The 19,335-nt window shown below is 38.8% G+C and overlaps 1 protein-coding gene across 3 annotated transcripts in view; it reads left to right on the top strand.

The window, feature by feature from the left end:
- Nucleotides 1–19,335, top strand: part of ZEB1 (zinc finger E-box binding homeobox 1) — a 118,218-nt gene that overhangs the window by 49,982 nt on the left and 48,901 nt on the right. The gene's annotated exons all lie outside the window — the stretch shown is intronic.

Raw genomic sequence — 19,335 nt, forward strand, 5'->3', positions numbered from 1 at the left:
AGGGGAGTGAGCAGCCCCCTAGGTAACATATAGTCTTCCTTATGGATGACTTGAGAAGGAAATCACTGAGCAATCTGTGGTGTTCAATAAGTTTATTGCTGAGGACTGTGTCAGTATCAGGGCAGTTGGGAAGGAGGGTTCGGCTTGGGGATGAGTCCAGAGTGCCAGACATGAAGGTTTCTCCTGATTTCTCTAGAAGAGTCACAGGACAGGTGGGAAGAAGGATATGCTGTTGACATGGTTAGCCAAGACCCTTGTGAAAAGTTCTTAAATTCTTAAGGCAGAGAAATTAATTTAAAATGGAGGGTACTAGAATAAAGGAGTGGTGATAAAATACGATACACAAATGCAGAAAACTTTTGTTGTTCAGTAAATTATCTGAAAAAGGGTGTGGAGAGCAAAAAAAGTAACTTTGCAAATGATATGAAGTTTTTCAGGGTCATGGAAATGAGGGTGACATGGAATTGCAGAGAGATTTCGTGCTAGAATAGCAAAAGGGAGAAATGAAATACAGTGTTTTTAGTACTCTTAATACTGAAGCAGAGTACTTGTCCTATGATAAAGGGCAAGTAGCTGGTCTATGATTCCTAATACATGCATCAAAAGAACAGATGGTTGTCTCATCTTTCAGAGAGACTGAAATCTTAACATGATACATAAAATTTTTCAACAGAAATTCATGCAATAAAAGGAGTTGTGCTGTAGCAGCTAGAACAAGAAAATAGATATTAAACATAGCAATTGATACTAAAATAGATATTAAACCTAGTATTTAAACTATGGGGATTTTTCTTCTTACAAATTAGGCTGTATTTTAAACAAGAAATTTATGAGAAATGTAATTACTGTTCAAAAGAGGTGGAATGACAACATGAACATTGTAAATGGCTAATAGAGTATAGATACAGGTAAAGTACAAAGCAGATTTGGAAAACAGTTGGTCTTGGACAAAATTCCCATTTCAGTTAAGCAGTTTTTTGCTCTGTATTTTGGAACCAAATAATAATGTTTTAATGGACTGACTGTGAGATCAAGTATGCAAAATCCATTTTTTAAAAGTACAAAATCAACTGATGTAAATTATGTAGCTGTTCCCCATGTTAAGGAAAACTTCATAAGCATAGAGAGAATTGGAGAGAGGAAACTGGAGTGAAACATAGCAGATATTCTGGTAGCAATGCTTATGACTTCTCTTAGAGTTTTGATTTTTAATTAAAGCATTTATTTGAGGCAAATGGTCCTGGATACTGCAGTTGTGATTAGTTTCTATCTCCAAGGAAATCAATACCATAACACACCATTAAACTAAACCAAAACTGCAATACGGGCACACTGAAAAGGTTTTTGCAGTTCATTATATATCAGATTATCATATTTACCAAATTACAGAAAGAGAAAATATCAACAACATTTCATCTAGTCTGTTGCCAGCACAATCTAATTTAAAATGAATATGATACAAAAACCAGTGCAGAACAGGAAAGAAAAATAAAGGGAAAAATTACAATCTAAGGGGCAAGTGTAATGCAAGGAGGAAGGAAAACCCTGCAATATAGTAGCTTTACATGGTTGCTGCTACCACAGAATTACTTCTCTTGTAAGAAGAACCAAAAGAGCAGATTAATTCACTGTCAAGTCAAATTTTCCCCCTGAGACTACATATAACATTAAAAATGGGAACAGTGGATTTTTAGCAGCTCTCCATCTGAACCAGAGTGCAGCAAACTCCAGTGAGTCCATCTAGTTGCTGTAAATTTTTTCTTTTACAAGACAAGACATACCATTCTTCAACATTCCCTCTTCATGAGAAGACTTCTTTTAAATTATATTCTCTGTTCAGTCTTCAGCTGCAGGAATGGAATTTTTTCTTTCAAACGAAACACACCCACTCCAAATACGCAATATGTGTTGGATTCCAGTCTTCCTCTGGGTTTCTTTTTTAATCTTAGTTCAAAACTTTAAGACCAAGCTTTTCCATTGAGCTCAAGAGGATGCATGTGCATGTAAAAAAGGAGAAAATATGTCAGCAATTCTGTTAATCTATATTCTCTAGAAGTGATGGACAAGTTTTGAAGTTTATTTTGGACAAAGGGCTACTATGTTTTGCAGAGCAATTCATCCTTAGTCATGCCATTGATATGCATATAAAGTGAGTCACCATCACCTGTTCTTTATTCCCAGTGTAGAAGAGTTCCCTGTGTAACATTCATTTCTTCTTGGCTTTCGGCAGATCTCTGGGTATTCTGACTGAGAAACAAATGCTTATATCTGACCAGAAAAGGATTGTTTTTAAAAACTGATGGTTTTTTCCTGGTAATTTTACTTGTTAAACTTTATCAGCAAAAAAAGGTTTTAATGCTTTAAGTGGGCTGTGAACATAATTTACCACTTTGAGTTTAATTAATTGTTGATATCCGAATCTTGTCAAATGTAATTTGCTTTGAAAGAAGCATGACAGCAAATGGAGTACCTGGAGACTGTAGTCTAGGATTTGGAAGCCTTGTTCTATTAAAAAAAAAAAAAAAAGAACCCTTGAAGCAAGACCCTTTAAATTCCTATCCTTCTTGATTTATGTACTCTTTTGTCTTAAACAGTTTTAACTTGTACTGCTTTAAGTGAAAACTCAGAGGTTAAAAAATGGCAAGCTATATAGTTAATTTGGATCTCACTGCTTTTCCAGTCTGTTCTGTCTTTTCTCTCCAAATGCAGATTCTTCACTGCATGTATGTGTATGGTTAATTGCTTTTAGCTTCATGATAACATGCATTTTTTCCATGTAACTCAGGTTTCAGTGCAGATGTGTGGTATATATTTAATGGAAAATTAGTCACAGCAGTTTTCCACCTTATTGTTCTATGTATTGCTTTGAATCTTGCAGTGTAATGTTCAACACTATTCAGAAATAAAAATTATTTCTAAAGAGGTATTTGTAATACTTCACAACTGTCTCTTTTCACAGTGCTGCTTTGAGGTGCAATTGTAAAGAGAAGGTTTTCCATCAGTTTTGGGTGACTTTTTTGCATTCTGAAATACTTCAATGCTTAAACCTACTTAACTTGTGCAATACCAAGAATAGCTCCCACTAGTGTAGCTGCAGCTGATTATATAGTAGCAGTTTGCTTTAGAAGAAAATTCAAGTGGATATCTGAACAAAAAAATGGAGAAAGTAGCATAATTAATGAGTTTTAAATAAACTTGGTCTGAATTACCTGCTTGGTAACAAAAGAGAATCTGTAGCAAAGGCAGGAATAGCATATGATTTTATCAGCAAGAGACTGTCTTGCTGCAATTCTGGTATCATTCAGAAATTTGCGAACTCTGCAGTAAATGAACCAAAGATGCAGCAGTCACTGACAGTTCCTCATTCTTTCCCAGTGGAGATGCATCCTCTACACTGAAGGGTAATACAGTTTTTTGGGAAGGGCCATATAAATAATGGTTTCATATGACTTTTTTTTCATGTGAGGTGGCAAAAATGGAATTTTACAGCCTGAGCTAATGCCTTTGCACTTTCATTCTGTTAGCCTGTAGGCAGCTGATCAGGAAGTTGTGAACTCTTGAATTCCCTATGAAGTTATGTAGCCTGGGCTGTTGCTGCTGGTTCCACTGACTACTGTAGAGTAGGAGGAGGCATGTTTTGCTAGCAAGCTGTATAACCTTTGCCAAGAGAGAAGACAGATAACAGTTAGGAGTTAGGAATTCCACTTGAAAAAGTTCTGAAAATCATAGAAGCTTCTCCTTTTTCTGCAGCTCTGAGCATGATTTTTTTTTTTTCTCAACTTGCTTTCATACTCCATACCTTCCCTGCTTCATCTTTGGATGTTTGTCTCAGTCTTGTTCATGATGCCCAACTTTATTATTCAGAGTTCCTGTGTCAGTCACACTCTCCTTGTTCAGTCTGTACATATATATTCATGGAAGCTTACCTGGTTCTCCTTTTTTCTGACTGCCATTCTTTATTTCCTTCCTTAGACCTCTTTCTAATTTTACTCCTTTTTGCTCTGTTCCATCTTCTTGTGCCCCCACCTCACCAGTGTCTATCAGAAGAAATGGAAAAGAGCTACATGAATGTGTCTTCTTCCCCCTGCCTTTCAGCACCTGTGATGTTGTCTCTGTGTCCCCCTCCTTGCATTCCCGGTTTCTGAGCTCTGTGATAGTCCCTGCTGGTACCTTTCCCTCTGTTCCCAGTTTTCCCACTTTCTCAACATCCTCATTCTCCCTCTTCACCCAACTGCTTGTTAATCCTTCACCTGCCATTTTTCTTACTGTCTCTTGTCAATTGCCTGCGTTCCATGATTGGGTTTTCCATTGACCCTCCCTCCAGTTCCCACTGTTTTTGCCAAGTAGGCTCAAATCCTCCCTTGCCAGTTTCCTGCAGCTTCCCACTCACCGCATCTGCTACAATCTCCTTTTTTCCTTTTCCTCACTTCGTTCATGCCCTTTGCATTCTAATCACATTTTCCTTTCTATGTTGCCTAGGTGTCAGCACAGAGTAGTTGAAAGCTTAGGAGAAACTTTCTGGCTTCTGGATTGTATTTTCAGTGCTTACCTAATCAAAGAGCTAAAACTGTGGGGAAAATTCATTTTTGAAAAGACCAACTTTATCCTTGAAGTCATGGTTGTCAATGAAAGACTGTAAAACTTTCTTGGTGAAATTCCTAAACTTTTTCCATTGCTGCTGTGGCAGTGTTCTTCCAGATAATGTCAGTGCACAAAAGATACTCAGTTCTCGGGGCTGTGTCTATATACTGTATAAAACCGTTTGGGTGCTGTAACTTGGAAACTTTTACTCTGGGGAAAATGCAGCATAGAGACCTCTGACAATATTGAGGGTGTCCACAGTTTTTAGGCAGCTTAGCTAATAAAGTAGAAAAGACCTATTGAGACTTGCTATGTGGTGTTGTGGATCTCAACTTTTTTTATTGTCATTAGTATGTACAAATTTCTAATTCCCACAGTACCTTGAAGATATATTTTATGCCAGTTCTAGGGGATGAGAACAGTAAAGTGCAAATTCCTGTCCTCTAAATTGCACATTGTTAAACATAGCAGGATCCTTCTACTAAATATACAGGTGCCACCATGCTCAAAGATGAGGCTTCAGTGTGTGTGCGCATGTATTTTGCTCAGGTTTTAAAATATTTTCTGTATCCAGGTTTCTTGAAATGATTTTAGCTACTTTGTGACAGATGAGCTCCATGTGGAGTATTTGCCTCAATTTAGACAATATGTCAAAACTCTTAACAAAATTGGCTGATGTTGCTTTTTATAAGAAAGTGAAAACAAAGTGTTCTAATAGCAACTTGAATGTTGAGTAATCTTTAAATTTTATTCTAGCCTGAATAATTTTAAGCAACTCTTGTGGTATAACAATACATGTTATTGGTTCCTCCCTGCACTCTTAGAAGAAGGAGCCTTAACCATGATGACAATGTAATTAAAGCCCCTCTTCTGCCTCTTGATCACAGCTGTCCCTTTGCCCTCCCACCCTTACCAGTGTGCAATTCCACCAGAGCCAAACTAGTAAAGTCTGGTCAAGAATGCAGATTTTTATTGTCTTTTAAAATAGAAATTATGCATCGAAACTGTTGCCTTGTTTTCTGCAACTTAGTCATCAGATCTGATTATAAGGACTGTGTGTCCTGAATCAGACTAAGGATCTGGCTGTAGAGTGTCCTTCACTGGTTCTCTGTATAGTTTTTTAGGTCCTTCTGGGAGGGAGGGTGTGTTCATGCCTTCTACTTCCAGAAGGCTCCACAGAGATTCCCATGTGATGGAGGCTTTTCTGCACAAAGCATTCTGGAGTGGACTTTCCTTTTTCATGTTTGAGCACTCCAAGGTCTTTACCTCCATATCAAAAGGTCTTTTCTAAAACTATTCTGAGCTGCCAGTCTTTCACCATAACCACCTTAGAACCTGAAAGCTTCTCAACACAATTGGATCCCTCTTGGCCATTCAGAAAGTGAGGAGAAACCTTGCTGAGGAGCTGCAGCACAATCCCCATCCTGCACAGAGGCCTGAAGACCCTTTACCATGCCATGTGCTAGAGAGCCCCTGAACTGGATTTAAGTAGCCTTGGTGGATCCCGTGCTCCTTGTCTATCCCACCTGCTGCAGAAGTTGAGTGCTGCAATTTTCCATCTCACACAAGTCTTCCTAGACTCACATTTCTGGGCAGAGCACCACTGGGTATCATCCACCATCTCCTTGGACACCTTCAAGGATCAGTGAGTGTTGGCAGTGCTGCTCTGCTTGGCATCTCCTCATAATTCATCTTCCAGCCTCCAAACCCTGACTATTATTTGATTTGCTGTTCATCTCTGACAGATGAGCTCTTTGGTTTTGCAGTATAAATGGAGAAAAATGTAAAAGATAGTAACTGCAGATGCTAAGGGAACATTGTGAAAAAAGGAGAACAGCAAACTGTCTACATTGAGCAGTGTGGCTCAGTGGCTCCAGTAACTTCCCAAATCAAAATATCTACGTACAATAAAAGTCAAACAATTTTTTATATATATGCTCTGTGGAATGTCTTCTATATGATCTAGTATGTCCCATTTTGTTTCTCTACAAAGTTTTCTCATCATCTCTCTGTAATCATTCCTTTTTATTTCACTCTGCTTTTTAAAAAAATGTTGGGTTTTGCTTACAGGGAGAAATTCTGCAGTGACAAACGAATAGTAATAACATCTATTTTGCATAGTAGTAAATTATCTGAAATGCTGCTTACTTTGTTTTTAATGGCTAACAACCGATATTTCTACCTGAACTGTCACACACTTCCTAATTGTTTTGTTTAGTGTGTTAAAATAGGCAGTGATTTTTATATGCTTGGAGTTTGAGCTGTGTCAACATGAAACAACTATTATGAAGTACACTGGAAACATTCTCAATGATTTAAGCACTGAATATGTGGATGATTGCAAAGATTTTCATTTTCTGTATTAATGCTAGTGTATGAAAGTTGATTTCCATGTTTAACTTTTTATTTTAGGAACTTCATTAGCATAGTTTTAGGTTTTACCAACAGCCCATACCAGTAGTCAAAAGGCATTTGATGTGGTTGTTTCTATATGCCTTTATTGGAATTACACTTGCTTTTACCCAAGTTTCACTATGTGTAAAACTAGTTTAGCATTTCACTGGGCTGATTTTTAGGTTCATCCCCTTAAATTCAGGGTGTTTATATGTATATATGTATTTTTTCGTGATTATGTCTTTTTAAAAGTCTAATTTCTGAAAGTAAAACTGTCATCCTGTGACACATAGGGGGAAAACCCCAACCCATTAAGGTGCTGTTACATAAAAAATACTTTGTAACTTCTGCCTTTGATGTGTTAGAATTGTTCCATTTCTGAGTTTCTTTGCCTCTTTATTAAAGCTGTACAACATACATAATATATGGTTTGGGTTTTTTTTCTCTGTCTTTTTGGTTGCAATTTCAATGAATCTGGGTGAAAAACCCCAGCTTTTCCTCATGGTAGTAAGAGGATTTTTGGCGTGGTACATGAGCTGGAATTGGATGTTACAAGTGGAGCAACAAACAATCTTGAGGAAGTAGATTATTTGATTTTTCCTATTTATAAGTTTCATGCTGTTTTAAATTAGGTACACCTGTAAAACGGAAAAGGAATGTATTTTAGTGCACTTCCTAGAGAAAATACAGAGCATTTTTAATTAGTGTGATGACTAGTCAACTTAATCTGTTCTGCTTGGAAATTTTGCTAATTTTTGTTCGTCTTGACACCACTTATTTCTTCCTTTCTGTTTGTGCCTCTTTGACCTGTAAGAATCAATAGTCTCTTTCCCCAGTCTTTCAGTGTTGGCTTTTACATTGTGGCACTGAAAACATGACCCCTTGAGATCCTTCCTGCCTAGCATAAGCTGATATGGCACAGATTGCTTAGGGAAGAAGAGTTAGAAGGATCCTGTTTGGGTTTGTGTTTTCTTGGGTTTTTTTTTTTTTTTCTTTTCTTGGAACAGCTTCAGCTTGTGAAAGTTGTCAGAGTTGCAGTTTTACTTTGCCAAGTGGCACTTTGATTTAAATGTAAGTCTGGAAAACAGCAGGAAGCTGTGGTTAAAAATAGCTGTAAGTATTTCCTTATCTTCTAAAGTATTAATTGGCAAAAATCTATACTGCCCTCATCTGTTCTTTTCCTTTCAATTCTTGAACATCTGCTTTACCAGATTTTCCTTATAACAGCAATTCCAGACTCTCAGATTTAACCTTAGAACTGATATCTGACTAATTATTTAAAATATGTATAAAATGTATGCTGCATCTGGGTATCATGTCACCTTGTAAAAGCAAGATTTTGTTTCCTTTTTTGTTTTGTTTTTGTTTTTTGGTTGTTGCTTATTGCTTTGTGAAAACTTAAGTCTTCAAGCTGGAGTTTGCGCTGTTTCTTCTATTGGATTCATGTCTCTTATGAAAAATTCCTTTTTGCTGTGCAATAATTTTGAAAAGTTTCTGAAGTGAAATTTGAGCAAATCATTTGTCTTATGTTCTGAACACAGGGTTCTGTAAGGTTTCATTAAGACTTTTTATTTGCTTTTTACTGAGAAAAGGTATCTATGTGTTGCAAAAGCATGAGAATTCTGTGAATTTTAGGTCAGGAAAGAAGGTTTTGATATGGCTAGTAATGTACCCTTAAGGATACTCTGCTTGGGATTCAGGGTTCTCCAGTGCAGCTTATAAATGTGTACTCTTGTTAAGATTTAGCTCTCATCAGAGGTCTGGTAAGTAAGGTGTATTCCATCTTAAATATTTAAATGATACAATTTCTTTTACTACTAATCGTAATAGCTCTTAGAATTTCAGGGGTCCTCAAAATTATCATATTTAGGTGTCTTTAATATCTCTCAAACTGAATCCATTGCTGAAAAACCACTCTGTTCAACAGGATTTTGCCACTGAACCTTAGACATGAGTGTGGGTCTCTTTAGCATGATTACATTAACTGCTTGTAATCTTGAAATACTGTCTAAAAAGAAAAAGAATAAAACAACAAAGGTTTTAAAAACTATGGAGAAGCTGCCTGCAAAACCTGAATTAGCCCAGTCATGTGTGTGCTTGAGAAAAGGCTTGGTGTAGTATTTTTTAGTTGAATATTAAACCCTGTGTGCCTGTCATGTTACTTTGATATTTTGTTAACCTCTTTGAATTCTGTGGGTTAAAGTAAAGAACTGTAAAGACATGACCTGGAAACAAGCTGAGGGGGAAGAGAAGGCTCTGAGGAAAGCATCAAGGAACAGGTTGTAGCTCCTTGCCGGGGCTGATATCGACTGGGGTTGTTGGGAAAAGAGGAGCGCGAATGTTTGCAGAGGCTTTTAAGGTACCAGAGACTACTGTACAGGTAAAGCTTTGTCTCCAAGCTTTTGCTTTCATTCTCATCTGTCTCCAGAACTTAATGAATAGTATCTTTCAAAGTTATTGATGCAAGGTTATTTCAGGTCTCTGACTGGAAACTCTTGAGAGACAAAATAAATTTGCCAACATTACTCGCAGTGTTGAGAAGGAGAGGTACAAGTCTGAGATCCTGTTTGATGCTGAGTTACTGCATTTTTTATGCAGACCAGTCAGGATCCAAAAGATGAGCCAGGTCACCAGCTGCAGGAAAGAGTATATGTAAAACGTGAAGCCTGGCCACTGCATACCTGGAACAGTAGTGGTTACAATGGTCTATAATGTACAGCTTTCTATCACATCTGTTTCTCATTCAGTGGTCAATGAACAGAGCTTGCTCTGGCTGTGTAGCTGCCACTGAGGTCACTTTTGTAGAACACTTGGTGTTCACAGGAGCAGCTGCACTCGGTTAAAATTCTCATCTGCACATGTATGTGGCTGTCAAAATGATAAATACTTTTAAAAACTTGATCTGATAAATTGTAGAACACAAATTACTGTTTTATGTTTTTGGCTTTTTTATTTAATTTTTAAATCTGGTCTTATTTTGTCAAGTAAAGCTTGGTCTTCCTATTGTCATGGTGATGTTGTGAAGATGTTTAAGTACCTTGATACAAAGAATCATAGGATCGTGAGATATGTTGATCTGGAAGGGACCTATCAGGATCATTGAGTCCAGCTCCCAGCCCTACACAGGGCACCCCAGGAATCTCACCATGTCCCTGAGAGCATTGACCAAACTCATCTTGAGTTCTGTCAGGCTGGTGCTGTGACCACTTCCCTGCAGAGCCCAACCACCCCCTGGGTGAAAAACCTTTTCCTGATATCCAGCCTAAACGTCTCCCACCACAGCTTCCTGCTGTTCCATTAAGTCCTGTCACTGGTCACAAGAGGGAAGAGATTGGTGCTGGCCCCTCCATTTCCCCTCATGAAGATGTTGAAGATCCAGTGAAGTGTCTCCTCAGTGTCCTCTTCTCCAAGCTGAACAAACCAAGTGACCTCATCTGCTCCTCTGGCTTCTCTCCTCAGGGACCTTCTTTGAACACTTCCTAACAGCTCAATGTCTTTTTTATGTTGCGGTAGCCAGAGCTGCATGTAATATCCAAGGTGAGGCTGCCCCAGGGCAGAGCAGAGCAGGACAATGCCCTCCTTTGCCCTGCTGTGCCTGGTGCCCCCCAGGACAGGGTTGGCCCTCCTGGTGCCAGGGCACTGCTGGCTCAGGTTCAACTGGCCATGGACCAGGACCCCAGGTCCTTTTTGTGTCACAGCTCTCCAGCCTCTCATTGCCCAGTCTGTCCATACATCCATCCCAGGTGCAGAATGCAGCACTTTCCCTTGTTGATCTTCAAATAGTTGGTGATTGCCCAGACCTCTAATTTGCCCTGGTTTCTCTGCAAGGCCTCTCTGCCCTTGGAGGTGACAGCTCCTCCCAATTTAGTGTCACTAGCAAACTTATGTAGTATTCCTTTGAGTCATTAATGAAGCTGTTGGAGGGAATGATCTGAGGATGGTTCCCACTAATGACACCAGCCTGGTGTCAGCTCATTCGCTGGAACTCTTCATGCCTGACCCCCGATCCACTTGCTCACCGATCGTGTAACAGGGCTGTCCCGCCGTCAGCTGGACGCTTTGTCCGTGAGGATATTGTGAGTGAGTATCAAAAGCTTTGCTCAAGTCCAGAAAGTTTACATCTGCTGCCTTTCCTAGATCAGCTCAGTGGGTTACCCTCTTGTAGAATGAAAAAGCAGCACTTTACCCTCATGAGGCCATGCTGGCTGTGACCAGTGACTGGATTGTCCTTCAGGTCCTTTCCATAACTTTACCGGGCACTGAAGTGAGACTAACAGGTGGGTAGTTTCTGGGGTCCTCCTTCTTGCCCTTCATCAAAACTGGGACAATATTCCACCAGCTTCCATCCAGCTGGGACTTCTCTGGACTCTTGAGACTGCTTGGAAATCATCCAGAGAGGTTTTGCAAACATCAGCCAGCTCTTTGAGGATTCTCAGATGAATCCCATCAGGCCCCCTAGATTTGTAGTGATCCAGCTGGAGCAGAAGATCCCACACAATTTCAGGGTCAACTGGGAGTTGAACATTCTCAGAGTGATGCCTTTGCAAATTAAATCTGCCTACCTGCTTAGTGAGAGACCATTGCCTATCTTGTATGTGGAATGAGACAAAAGTCCCATGAAAAAACAGCAAGTGGTTATGTGAGTGAAAAACGTAGTGTAGAGTCATAGGGCCTCAACTTGAATTTGCAGGAGCTATTATTTTCCCCTCAGCTGTGCAGTCATCTTCCTTGTTTAACTTCTGATTATGTCTTTCATGTGATCTATGCTGAGTGATTTTGTTGTGCTGAGTCTGCTCTTATCTCTTCTACAATGTTCAGTGCTTTTCAGATTAATTTCCCCAACTTGGTATTAGTCCAAATGTTGATGTATCACATGCCATACAGAGGGTATCTGCCACTGGCTTTCAGCATTCAATTTGTAGATCCTAAAAATTTCCTGAGGATGATACAGATGACTGTATTATGAATTCAAGTTTGTTAATACTTTTTCCTAGGTACTGTTTTCAGAATTCTTGAAAATTACTTAGTGATCTGTAAAATAGAAAGTAATGGTTTTGTTCCTTCAAATTGCCCTATTAATGTCCTAAATACCCCAGAAATTGCACACTTGTAGCAAACAGTTTTATTAGAAACAGTATTTTAGTTTGTCCCGCAGAAAAATTTTAAAAATCAACTTCTAAAGATGACAACTAAGGCAGGGGAATGAAGCACTGACCTAAAGAAAAATTATTCAAGGTAGATTCAGAGTCTTTAAAAGACCAAACCCAAAACTTAGACCTGCTTTAGCTTTTTTTCCTTTCATGTGCATGATTTTCTGCTTTACATTTCAAAGCTAGCAGTTATGCCTGGTCACATGTCATTTAAAATTGGGGAATTTAACACAGTGACAAAATTTGAATACGTTTCTAGATTTGACAGTCTTTTCTTCACATATTAAAAACTCTTTAATACAAATAATTTTTGGTTTTTCTTTAAACTGCCAACTATTTTTAGCTTCTAAAATTTCAGACCTCTTTTATATCCTTCCTGGGGTACAGCTTGCTCAGCTAATAGCTACAGCATAGCAACTGGTTACAGGAATTTGCTCTTACTAAGTATCTAGGATGTTTGACATTGTTATAATAAAACAGAAAATGTTCAAGTAGCTTTCTACATGAGAAGGAAAACAGAAAAAATTTGTTTTGCCATTTTGAAAACAGAATATTAATAATATTGAGAATCCAGGAGTACTTCTGTCCAGACCCATTGGAGCTGGCATGCAGTTTCTTCTTTTTGCTTATGTGGAGTTCTCTCTTCATTCCAAAAACAAGGACCAATGTATTTGTAGCAGTTGTGTTGACTCCACAAAGGCTGTTGAACAATTTTTTTAAAAGGTGTTAGATTCTGAAGGTAATTTTTAATGTAATTAAAAGCTTAAAAATTGGACAGAATACCAGTGAGCAAGACAGCTTGGATTTTGTTGGAAGAATAGTGGAACACTTGAAAAGCTGCTTGCAAGTTAATACTTACCTTGCTGCCATTTTATGTCTTGGAGAAGATATTCAGTTAGCCAGAGGCCTGGAAAAAGCAGAAGTAAAGAACATTTTACTTTCTTCATCCTAGCATACTGCCTGTTATCAGGGGAGTTTTTCCAGCTACTTGTTCACCCATAGATTTTATTTTCTTCTGCTTTGAAAGATGGTTGCATGCCTCAGGCTTTAAGGATTTTTTATTCTCATAGCAAAATCTAGGAACAAATAACTGTAAAGGTTTGAGGGGAAAAGTTCTTTGCTGTCATGGCTGGGATGCTGACGCCTATGGAAGAGGGCAAGGGAACAGGCAAAGTAGTGCCACAGCAAACCCCTTCTGTTCTTGCCCTCCAGTGAATATCCACCTGTGACTGCAACAGCCCCCAACATTTGGTGCTTTGCAGTGTGATCAGTTGGACGATTAGTTTTCCTCTTAATTATCTAATGCAACATTGTTTTTCAAGTATGTTTTGTGATGCTTTATAGTTTAGCTGTAAGACCCTAAACATGAGAAGTAGCAGAAACTATTGTTTTTTTTCTTGCATCTGTTAGGGTTTGCTGCCATAGTCATGGTGTGCTGAGAGAGGGTAGGACCATTTTTTTTTTCCTCCTTTACTGTTTACTTCATTAGGTCTAATTTGATTCTCTTATCAGTGAAATCCTCAACTGGCAACAATTCTAGATATTAGGTCTGGCACTTGGATCTTTTTTGTTGGAATCTAATAATATGGTCAAAACATTATTTTTTCCCAAAAATGTTAATGTGAGATGCTGTCACATCAAGAGCCACAGGCTCTTTCAGTCTACTCTTAAAGAGTATTTCAGAGGAAGGCAGTCAACAAGCTAAGTATCAGAGTTTCAATATTGAAGTGTATTTTTTATATCCTCCCCCCCACTTGATTTCAGATTATTGTTTTAAGGATGTTACTTTCAGATGTGGTAGCGATGCCTTAGAGAACCTAGAAATGAAACACCACACTTTCTAGATAATATTAGGTAGGACATAATGTGAAGGCTGGTTTTTATTGGACATCTCCAGGGGCAGATATGGAAAATGTCCACAAAACACCACCCCCCTCCACCACAGGGTGAATACAGTTTTATAAGTTTAGCAAATTAGCATAATTGACAAAAATCACTAATTAGAGACATTAGTGGTGAGGTAATTCCGCCTGGTTCAACCCTCTCAGAATCTTCCCCCCTCAGATAGGAAGCAAAATTTTTTTATAAAAATGTGTCTTGAAGAGCTGGTTTCAACCTTGGTTGCCAGGGTGAAGCAAGATAGGATAAGGACCTTTAACCCCCCAGGGCTTGGAGCTCCGGGATGTACTTTACCTTTCTGCCTCTGGAAAAGGTAGAGAAAAGTACTGGGATGACAAATACAATAATAGGCTACAAATATATGTGTAAAGAATTCAGAGTATATATAAAAGAAAAAAGGCAAAAATCAATTTGGCATCAGTGGGACAAGTGCTATTAGTATATACAATAACAAAATGCCTCTCACAACATTGGAACAGAAGGTGTAAGATTTCTGTAACAGTAGGAAAAATTTCTTCACAGAAGGAGGATTAGACATTGGAATAGCCTGCCCAGGGAGGTGGTGGAGTCACTGTACCTGGAGGTGTGTAAGAAAAGACTGGACATGGCACTTTGACATGGTGGTGTCCAGTCAAAGCTTGGAGTCCATGACCCCAGAGGGTTTTTCCAACCCTTATTCTGTGATTCTGTTAATATCTTTAAAGCTCATTTTCTATTGTAGCTACAAATGGGTGAAAATCAGAAGACATATATGCTGCATTTATGCACAGCTCAAAATATCCAGTCATTCTTCTGTTCTACTTAAAGCATAAAGATGCCTCTGACAAAATGTTGAATTTTCTTATTTTAGTCATGCATATGCTAATATTTACCCCTTCTATTTCTCCTTTGCTCATTGCAGAAAATTTTGTCAGTATTGAAATGAATTCTCAGTTGGTGAATGCACAGCTGCTCCTAAAAAGTGCTATAAAAACTGTATTTTTATCTGTTTAAGTGACAGACACAATTTACTTTTGGGTTTGAAATTGCCATCACATTTAAAGACAGTGTTGTGGAGAGATTTGTTTTCCTAACTACTGAAAATTAAAATATTTCTTCTGGTCTCTTACCTGTGATTCCAAAATTGTAATCATCATGTGCTATCATGATTTGTTGTCTAAATTAATGGGCATATGCATGCACATGTGTTGTGTTTTCAGTAGGTGGGCTACACAGCAAGAAGAGGGTGTGCAGGGTGCAACATTCAGCCACTCCTGCAGAGATGCTCTGAATCACGGAGTTGGTGCTGGTTTGTGATGATAATGCTATTGAGATACTCTCCAAAGTTAGATTGAATAAGATGTTATGAGGTTGAGGAGGGTGATTCTGCCCCTCAGCTTTGTTCTGGTGAGATCCTACTTGTGTTTGTGGGGTGTGTCTAACTGTGTCTGTGCAGTGCTGTGTCCAGCACAGGAAGAAAACTGACCTGTTGGAGTGAGTCCAGAGGAGGCCACCAAGAAGATGGGAGGGATGGAGCGGGTCTCCTACAAGAAAAGGCTGGGAGAACTGGGATTTTTCAGCCTAGAAAAGAGAAGGGTTTGGGGTGACCTAATAGTGGCTTTCCAGTACCTGAAGGGAGCCTTCGAGAAAATTTGAGGCTTTTTACAAGGATGTGTAAGGACAGGACAGAGGAATGGCTTCAAACAGAGAGAGGAGGTTTAGATTAAGGTATTGGGAAGGAATACTTTATTGGTGAGGCACTGAACAGGTTGCCCAGAGAAGCTGTGGATGCCTCATCCCTGGAAGTGTTCAAGGCCAGGTTGGATGAGGCTTTGAGGAACCTGGTCTAGTATAAGATGTCCCTGCCCATGGCAAGGGGTTGGAACTAGATGATCTATGATTTGGGTATAGAGGATTTTACATCACTGGAAATAATCTAGTTGGCACAGATGAAGAGGGCTGTTGATCTGTTAACTGCTCCAGTCTCTGATTCTGGAGGAACAACTTATTTTGTGGTATTTCTTTTCAGTCTACTGTTAGAATCTTTCTGAAGCTGAGTTAGAAAATAATTGTTTTAAGAGCTGAAGCTAGTGTGTAAGCAATTTTAAATAAAAATTTTAATTTCAGATAGAACCATGCAAAAGTAACTTTTCACTTCTTCTTTTTTGATCTCTAAGATTAATTCATAGTTTCAAGTTTAAAGTTGACTTTGTGTTATGAAAATTTTTTTCTCACCTTCCAACCTGTCTCTTTGTAATTTGTTTAAATATGACTATTTCAACTTGCTTTTAGAGAACAATTTGAATAAGGTTTGTATGTACACAGATTTTAGTTAACTAAGGTATGGGAGGAGGACTTGTCATGTAAGTACTTCCTGAAAAAAATCCTGTACAGGAAGTGAAAGGATATTCTTCAGAACAATTTTTAGTCTAAGTAGACAAGGCTACCATATGTGTACAGAACAAACTCTAGGCTGCTAACTAATAAAGTGAACATAAATACACACTTGCAGATGTGGATTCCAGACTTTTTTCATCTAAGCCTGTCTTGACACTGCCATCTCCACCTGTCCTGGGATTTCTTGAGCCATTCACTCAAGGGGGAGAATTCCCTCCTTCCCACTCTCACTTCTCATGTGTCAGCAGAAGCCCAGGAGCTCCGGGAAGCTGGAGCCCCAGGCTCTGACCTTTTGTAAAGCTGGCAGAGATCTGGGGAACTTGGTGTTCTGTCTCAGCACCCCTCACCTCCCTTGTGATGTGTGAAAGTCTCTTTTACCATTTGGGAACAGAAAATTGAGACTCATTGCCACTTACCTTTTAAATGTATGCTTTTATTTGTCTTTAGTTAAATATGAGTGCCGTTATCTTTCAGAATAGTTATTAAAAAGAAAATATTAAAAAATTTGGTTTTTTGTGAAGCACACTTTTCTAAGTTCTGAAAATAAAAGCAGTTTATCATTATGCCTATCATTATGCAAACATCCACGCTATTTGCAGCCACATGCGCTCTTACCCAAAATGACATCAAAAAAACCATTCCCTTCTCCACTTCAAGTCAGCTAGGACTAATAATAGTTACAGTTGGACTAAACCTCCCCAAACTAGCTTTCCTTCACATCTCAAACCTAACTTGGGGGAAACCTGTGAAATTCTATTCAGATGAAGTAACTTCAAAGGTAGTTGCTATTTAAAAGTTGTAATCATGTCTAATGTCTGAAATGTTTTACTAGGTTTAATAAACAGGAATATTTTTTTGCTAAGTTAGTTGAAGCTCTGGCAGAGGTGCAAAGGTGAGACTTCATCTAATGAGCTACTTCTAATACCACAGTGCTTTTTTCTTCATACAATGAAATGTCTTATGTTCCTCATGAAATCAGATTATATGGGTCCTAAAATACTTGACAACATTGAGTTTTTCTCCAGGAAGCAATATATTGAATGCAAGAGTACCATATTAATTGAATGACATTTTCTTCAAGTAATAAGATTTTTGTAGCCTGTCTTCAGTCTGTGAGGTTAATAATGATATTTCCAGGGGTCACCACTGGGATTGGCACTGTGTGACATCTTTGCCAGCAGAATGGACAGTGAGATGAGCTCATCCTGAGCAAGACACCGAGCTCTGTGCTATGGAGTTCCAGGGGGACCTTGACAGGCCTGAGAGGTGGCCCCAGGAAAACCTCACAAAGTTCAACAAGGCCAAGCACGAGGTCCAGCACTTGGGCTGGAACTAAATGATCTGTAAGGCCTCTTCCAATCCAAACCATTCTGTGTTTTTATGATTTTCTATACATATCTTATAAGATATAGAGTTGGAAAAAAACTGCCATGTCAAATTCCCTCTCAGCAGACCTAACACCTGCACCAGTGTGTAGCTAATTCAGGATGACTTCAGAAAGCAACATGAACCTTTCCCATGGATACTTTCTGACAACTGGCTCATCTTTTCATATTATTGGCAAGAACCACATTAAGACATTCTGTCAGTGATCCTTTTTTCATTGTTCTAATTCCTTTGCTCAGCAGGGTAAAGTACACATTGCCTTGGAAATTCCCTGCTGGTAAGCTGAGAGAAGAGGTGCTCCCTGTGGCAGGACAGCTGAACGTGGGCTGCTGTGTCCACAATACAGCCAGTTGTGTAGGATGGCTTCAGAGTAGCCCAGGTTAGCCTGGGGATTGGAGAGCAGAATTCAGAATTGAAGATTAGGTGCCCCTTTTCATTTTGTTGTACCTAGTGGAAAGCCAAATCAATACATAATTTAGTTGCCCTGATTCATTTCTCTAGGGATTTGGTAAAACGTTCGTCGTACCTGGTACATTATCTGACAGAAGCAGTGCAGACAGACACAAAAACAAAGGAAGCAACATATTCAAAATCCAAAAGGAATTTGAGCACTTAGTTACATGCAGAATAGGGAACAGTGGAAGCAAGCAAAGTAAACTTTAGGAAACAAAACTTGTGATCAAGATGGTATTTTTGAGCTTGGGAAGGATGCCTTTCCTTTGCAGTATGTATTTCTCTTAGAGCACATTGGCAGCTTTTGCTGTATGCAGGTGTTCCTGCAATCCCTGGTGCAAAATGCAGTGAGAAAACACCAGGGGCTTCCTGGTGTGTTCTCACTGCATCTCTTCTCTGAAGAGAAGCTTTGCAGAGCAGTGGCCAGTGTTCAAGAAAACATTTTACATGAGTGGGAAAAAACTAAACTGTGATCATGGGTCCATGCAAGTCTGAGATCTTGCAGATCTTACCTAGACCAAAGACTTCCCTACATTAAAATTTCCACACGTCTATCTTCTGCTCTTACTGTAGTCTGTGTTTTTAGAAAAAAGTTTTGCAGTTTGATTAGGTATAATGAGGCTCTAAAACTGATATTTGCATTACCTTCTCAAATTAAGGAAAATGGCTTTATATATTGTTATTTCTGATCAATGTCATAATTTCTAAATAAAAATTTTCTTTTAAATCGTTTTTCAATGTTACAACAGCAGCAAAGAAGCATAAGAAAAATTATGTCCTCTATTACATTCATGTTAGGATGCTCAAATCTTCTTTAATTTTTCAGTATGTTTCAGACCTTTTCCTTCTCCCACTGTTACTTTATAGCAGTTCTTGACTGGATTAGGGACCCAAGCACTAAAATGTAGGGGTAGAAATGCAGGACAAAATTAAGCTCCCTACACTGACAATCTTTTTTTGAAAGAAATAGGACTGAACACTCCCTTGACACTGGTTTCATCTCTTTTAGGCTGTAAATTGGTCTGAAGAGGGTTTGAAGTGGCAGAGCTGGACTTACAAGAGAGTTGTCTGCCAAGTATGATGCCCATAGCAGAAG

This window comes from Fringilla coelebs (assembly GCF_963513975.1).
Source record: "Fringilla coelebs genome assembly, chromosome: 1".
NCBI lineage: Eukaryota > Metazoa > Chordata > Aves > Passeriformes > Fringillidae > Fringilla > Fringilla coelebs.